Source organism: Solanum stenotomum, chromosome 3 (genome assembly GCF_019186545.1).
Source record: "Solanum stenotomum isolate F172 chromosome 3, ASM1918654v1, whole genome shotgun sequence".
Classification (NCBI taxonomy): Eukaryota; Viridiplantae; Streptophyta; class Magnoliopsida; order Solanales; family Solanaceae; genus Solanum; species Solanum stenotomum.
Window position 1 is genome coordinate 66,670,993 of NC_064284.1, and position 6,384 is coordinate 66,677,376.

Genomic DNA, 6,384 nt, shown 5'->3' on the forward strand with positions numbered 1-6,384 from the left:
TAAACTTTATGTTTTCCTTAAATTTTTAAGTTGTAGATTTATAATTTAATATAATTTTAATAGATAATATTATATTATTAGGTGTAATAACAAGTGCAGCAACGGGAAATTGAACCCGCGTGCACACTGGCAATCAAGCTTTTGATGGAAAACTGAAACCAATTAGCCAAGGCTCTCTATTGTTTCAAGAGTGTCAAAAATGTGTTATCTAACCATTTAAAAAGATCATTTTACTTCTACATGTGGTGTAATTTTCTGACGAAGCGTATCCGCTTGGACATCCTAACACCCTGTTTGGATTATTGTTACCCATTGTATTGTATTGTTACCATACATATCATGTTTGTTTTGATTGTTACTTAAAATGTATTGTATTGTTAAATTTCGTTGTTACGTAACAATGGAAACCCCCATTTTATGGAACAACTGATTTGGTGTGTTCCCATTGTTACTTAATTTCTTTTTCTAATTATATTCTTACCTATATTTCATAATACTATTTTACCCTTTACCTTATATAATTTAATCCCAGTCAAACCTCCTACCCTAGAATAATTAAGGATATTTTAATAAATTTATAAATTACAATACAATACGATACAATCAAACCAAATAATAAAAATGTTATTAAACATCAGCAAACAATACAATTTAACCAAACATTGTATCTAGCCTACAATACAATACATTATGAAACAATAGGTAACAATGATCCAAACAGAGTGTAAGCCTACTATAGCTACGCCCTTTGGTGTAGGGGTGGCAGAATGAGTCAAATTTATGATCCACTCTGTTAACTTTCAGAATTCTATACTACAATCTAACAAGGAAGAAAGATTCAGAAAGAAGAAGAACTACATTGAGAGAAATCTGGATTTTACATCATATTTACTTAATACAACAATGAGCCTTCTATGCTCTTTTATAGTGAGCTAACCGACTTAACAAACTATGCCAGTTATGTTATAAATCACATGGCTGGTACATGCCACATGGATCCTAACTAATTCTGTAATTGAATTCAGAAACATTAAAAGGGAAACTTAACACTTTCAAAACTAAAATTCCCCCTCAAACTGGAGGGTGAAAAACATCAAGCACACATAGTTTGGAAAGTAATAGATGATGTTGTCCAATGCCAAGTCCCTTGGTAAGAAGATCTGCCAACTGCAAGGAAGAGCAAAGGTAATGTGGTTCAATAAAACCCGACTTGACCCTTTCTCTGATGAAGTGACAATCTATTTCGATATGTTTGGTCCTTTCGTGAAACATTGGATTACTAGCTATCTGGATAGCTGTTTTACTATCTGAAAACACTTTGATTGGAACATCAATAGAGACATGCAATTCTTTCAACAACCCAGCCGACCAAACTAATTCTGCTACCACATCAACCATACTTCTATATTTAGCTTCAACTGAACTCCTACTCACAGTTTGCTGCTTCTTTGATTTCCAAAAGATAAAAAAATCTCCCCACTTAACCAAATAACCAGTGACTGACCTCCTTGTATTAGGACATGAGGCCCAGTCGAAATCACAAAAACCCTGCAACTTTGTAATAGAACCTCTTTTAAGGAATATACCAAGACTAGGAGAACTCTTGATGTACCTCACAATTCGAAGTGTAGCTTCCCAGTGAGATCTTTTGGGGTGTTGCATGAACTGACTTAACATTTGAACTCCAAAGCATATATCTGGTCTAGTGACTATGAGGTAGATTAATTTGCCAATTAATCTTTGGAGGCCGTAACATCTTCTAAAGCAGGATCATTGGTGTCTCCACATGTTGATCATACTCCATGCTAGTGAGCTTGTGATTGAATTCAAGTAGAGTATTAATAAGCTTTGATCCACCGAGTCCAACTTCAGATAATAGCTGCAAAGCATACTTTCTTTGATTGAGTAGTATTCCTTCTTTAGATTTCATCACTTCTATGCCTAAGAAGAATCTCAATTCTCCCAGATCCTTCATGTTGAAGTTCTGATTGAGTGTGTTCTTAGCACTTTGTATCATGTGTAAATCATTCCCAGTGATTAACAAATTATCTACATACATTAAAATCACCACCATTGCATCTCATGATTTTTTGATGAACATAGAATGATCATGATTACTTTGGGTGTAGTAAGCTTTTAACAAGGCATTCGTAAGTTTAATATTCCACTATCTAGAAGCTTGTTTCAACCCATAAAGAGACTTTTCTAATTTACACACCTTAAACTCCCCTTGCCTTTGAAATCCCAAAGGCAATTCCATAAAGATATCTTCATTAAGATCACCCTCTGAAGGAAATAATTAATCACATCCATTTGATAAAGATCCCAACCATGTGAGGCTGCTATACTGATAACAATTCTAACAGTGACCGTTTTGGCCACAGGTGAAAATGTTTCATGATAATCAAGGCCCTCTCTCTCTGAGTAAAGCCCTAAGCAATAAGTCTTGCCTTATATCTTTCCACCTTACCATTAGCTTTATACTTAATTTTGTATACCCATTTAGAGCCAATAGCCTTTTCTCCTGTGGCAAATCTGCAATTGACCAAGTGTGGTTATCTTTGAGTGCCTTGATTTCCTACTACATGGCTGAAATCCACCCGTGATCTTGTGATGTTTCCTTGTAAGAATGAGGTTATATATCCACTGAAATGGCAGTAAGATAACCCTGATATCTCTTAGACAAGTGATCATAGTATAAATGATCAGTAAGAGAATACAAACTAGTTTTCTTGGGCATAACATAGTCTTTGATCCATATTGGAGGTCTAATTGTTCTTCCTGTCTTTCTAAGCCCAGTAACTGCAGGCTGAGAATGTATTAGATCAGCTGGAGAAGATGTAACATGAGGGGATACAATAGGTGTAGCAGCCTGAATGTTCTCTGTGTTTTCCTGCATAATAGGTGCAACAGCCTGGATGTTCTCTGTCTGAATGTTCTTTGTGTTTTCCTGCGCATTATCCATAATAGAGTTATTTATATTCCTCTCAGCAATGTTGGTATGCTCTTGCCCATCATTTTCTATTAGAGTATGATCCAAAACAGTGAGAGGAATTATGCCACTTTCAGCTGTTGTGTCTGCATCATGCACAAAAGTAGAGAGTAGTGGCAAAATATCTTCCTGGGAGCCCATTATTTTGAAGGGAAAAACATATTCCCTGCTAAAATCTTGCCTCAAGTTTGTCACCTTTTGGAAGTCTATTTGCAAAACATAGACACCCAAACACTCTGATGTGATCTAGCTTAGGAGCCTTGCCAAACAATAGCTTAAAAGGAGTTTTACCTCCTAAAATCATAGGGTAGTCTATTAATCAGGTAAACAACAGTTAAGATACAATCACCCCAAAATCTACTTGGAATATATGATTGCAGTTTCAGTGCTCTTCCCATCTCTAATATATGTCTATGTTTTCTTTCAACAACACCATTTTTTTTGGGGTGTATAGGTGATCTTAGGCATATTTATATGCCTAGAATGCTAATTATGCGCGCATTTACACCTAGTTTGAATTCAAAATGTAATCGTTTGCAGTCTTATCGAGTCGTTTGCTTATTTATGAGCTAACCAACATTATTAGTTGTGTATGTATGCTTAATGGGAGAAACGAGCACAAAAAGAGAGCAAGAAAGAAGCTGAAGAAAATGCACCAAGGCATTTATGTGTTCTCTCTGTGTCGCGCGGAGGAATGCAAAATGAGGATTGCGAAATCAACCTCTAGGCAGAACATTACGTGTCCTCTCCGTGTTGCGGAGATGAGCGCAATAAATTGATTTGAGGTAGAACACCTCGTGATGCTCGCGCGTCGTGCAGAAGGCAAATGGTTTTTGGAATCGAAATTTGGAAGGCACCGCGCGTCGCGCGCCTGAGTACTAGATTTGGCTGTTTCGACTTTTAGTATAAATAGGGTTTTATTTTATTTTATTAGAGGGATCTTTTTTTGGGTTTTAAAGAATGACGATTTAGAAGAACGTTTTCTTGAGTTTTAGGGTTATTTCTTAAACTCTTTTCCTTTCAATCGTTTGATGATTCATAACCATTATATGATTGATTATTGGACTATGAGTAGCTAAATACCCTAGTTCTAGGGCTGTGGCTACATGATGATTATAATTGATTGAATTTTTTTGGGTTTATTATTTACTATCACATGAATATTTCTTATGTTCTTATTTTCCGTATTTCATAATTGATCACCATAGAAATAAATTTATTGTCCGAATTGACCTTAGGAGAGAAATAAGAGGATAGAACGTGGGGCATAAGGAGATTGTTGAACTCTAAATAGTTAGGGTTGATTCGTTTCTAGGATATGGATATACCTAGAGACCTCGCTTGGGTCACCGTACAAGAAAAAAACTTAATTCTCGGTAGGTAATCAGTCTATCCCCGCTCAACGATGTAGTTAGGGTGTTATCTATCGTAGGCGATTAGAGGTTAGGAGACCATGATCATACATCTAACCCTGTGATTCATTGATTCGATAGTTAATAAATATCTATATAAATTATATTGATTGCATGAATCCTGATAGAAGCTACAGCCCTGGACCTTTCCCAAATCATTGTTTGAAACCCGTGAAACTGAATCATGTTAGTTAAATTTTGTTTTAAAATTTAGAAATAGAAATAAACAACTCTTTAAATTAGGAAATTCATTTGTGGTCAACTGAAAACTAGAGAAATTGATAGTTTCTAAGTGTAAGTCCATATGGGTACGATACCCGGCTCTCAAAAAGAGCCACTTTATTATTTGTACAATCACGTGCACTTACATGTGCGATTAGACCGCAACAAGTTTTTGGCGCCGCTGCCGGGGACTTTAGAATTAGAAAGCATTTGATTTTTTCTGATTTTTGAAGTTGAAACGCAAGTGTTGACAACTTGATCTTAGCATTCCATTGTTGCAGGTTGTTTTGAAACTCTAAACTGGACGACGATCAAGGATTGTTGTCGCCTCTCTCAGAACTTGAAAGATTCGTACACCTACATAGAAGGCATAGACGATTAGCATATCCGGTTCTCCTAGTTATAGGTGAGCTAGAATCTCCTGGACCAAAAATAGAGGAAGAAGAATCGGAGACAATGGTTGCTGAGTTGAAAGTACGAGACGTGGCAATCCCACACCCCACCATTGTGACTTCCTGCATATAGAAACCTGAACCTGGTGGGATATTTGAACTGAAGTAGAGTATGGTGCAAATTTTGCACACGAATGGGCAGCTTATTGTTCTTTCACATGCGGATCCCACAGTTCACATTCAGAACTTCCTTGAGATCAGTGATACTTACACTCCAACTGGGGAGAATAAAGATTACGTGAGGCTCACCTTATTCCCTTTCTCTCTGCTTAGGGAAGCAAAAAGATGATTGAACTCAGAGTCTGCGAATTCAATTACCACCTTGGACAATTTGGCACAGAAATTCCTCATCAGATTTTTTCCATTTGGGAAAATAGCTAAGTTTATGAGTGATATTTTGAGTTTTAGGCAGAAGGGTGGTGAGAACTTGTACCAAGTTTGGGACAGGTTTAAATCGATGTTGATGAGTTGCCCTCACCATCATCTTAATCTAATGAGGTGTTAGTTCATACCTTCATTGAAGGGTTGGAGCCTAACTCCAAGATTTTGCTTGATTCAGCTGCAGGTGGACAGGCCTTAAAGAAGACTTAATCTGAACTGTTCACCTTGCTGAACCGGATCTCTCAGGGTAATCCAGAGTGGAACGGAGGAGGAATGAAACCTATAGTACAGAAAATTGCAGGTATGTTGGTATGTGGTGCAAACCCAAATTCTGTTAATTTTGTAGGGAATTCCCAGAAATAAGAAGGCCAACAAAACTATGAAAACTCATCACCCAAGTTGGCGTAACCACCCAAACTTTTCTTGGGGTGGAAATCAGAACCAGGGCCAAGGGCAAAACCATTATAGGCCACAAGGCAATGCCAATGGTTATCAACCACAGGCGCAAATGAAGCAACCCAAGCAACAATCTGGAAACATGAGTGTGGAGGAGATGCTGAAAAAGATTATGACTGATCAAGCCCAGTTAACTACTAATATGAGAAATAATCAGTTAGCTACACAAAATCTGGAGAAGCAATTAGGGCAGTTTCTAGTGCCCAAAATTCATGACCACAAGGAGGTTTGCTTGGAAACACTAACCCAAATCCTAAACAGGTGAATGCAGTGGGTACACACAGTGGTTTGCAATTGGAAGAGTTAGCTCCTAAGAAAAGAAACACTGAAGTTGTAAACAAAGAGAGTGAACCTAAAGAGGGTGAGCTTAAAGAGAATGAAGTAGTTGCACCGGAAGAAAGAGTGCAACCAATAGTGAGACCACCTCTTCCATTTCCTTAGAAGTTCAAGAAACAAAAAGAGGACGAAT

General features: G+C 37.2%; 1 non-coding gene across 1 annotated transcript; it reads right to left on the reverse strand.

The window, feature by feature from the left end:
* Positions 1–5,457: 5,457 nt before the first annotated feature.
* On the reverse strand, positions 5,458–5,564 carry LOC125861105 (small nucleolar RNA R71). Its single transcript, XR_007445966.1, has one exon. It is a non-coding gene; the product is annotated as a small nucleolar RNA R71 (small nucleolar RNA).
* Between the last annotated feature and the right edge of the window lie 820 nt (positions 5,565–6,384).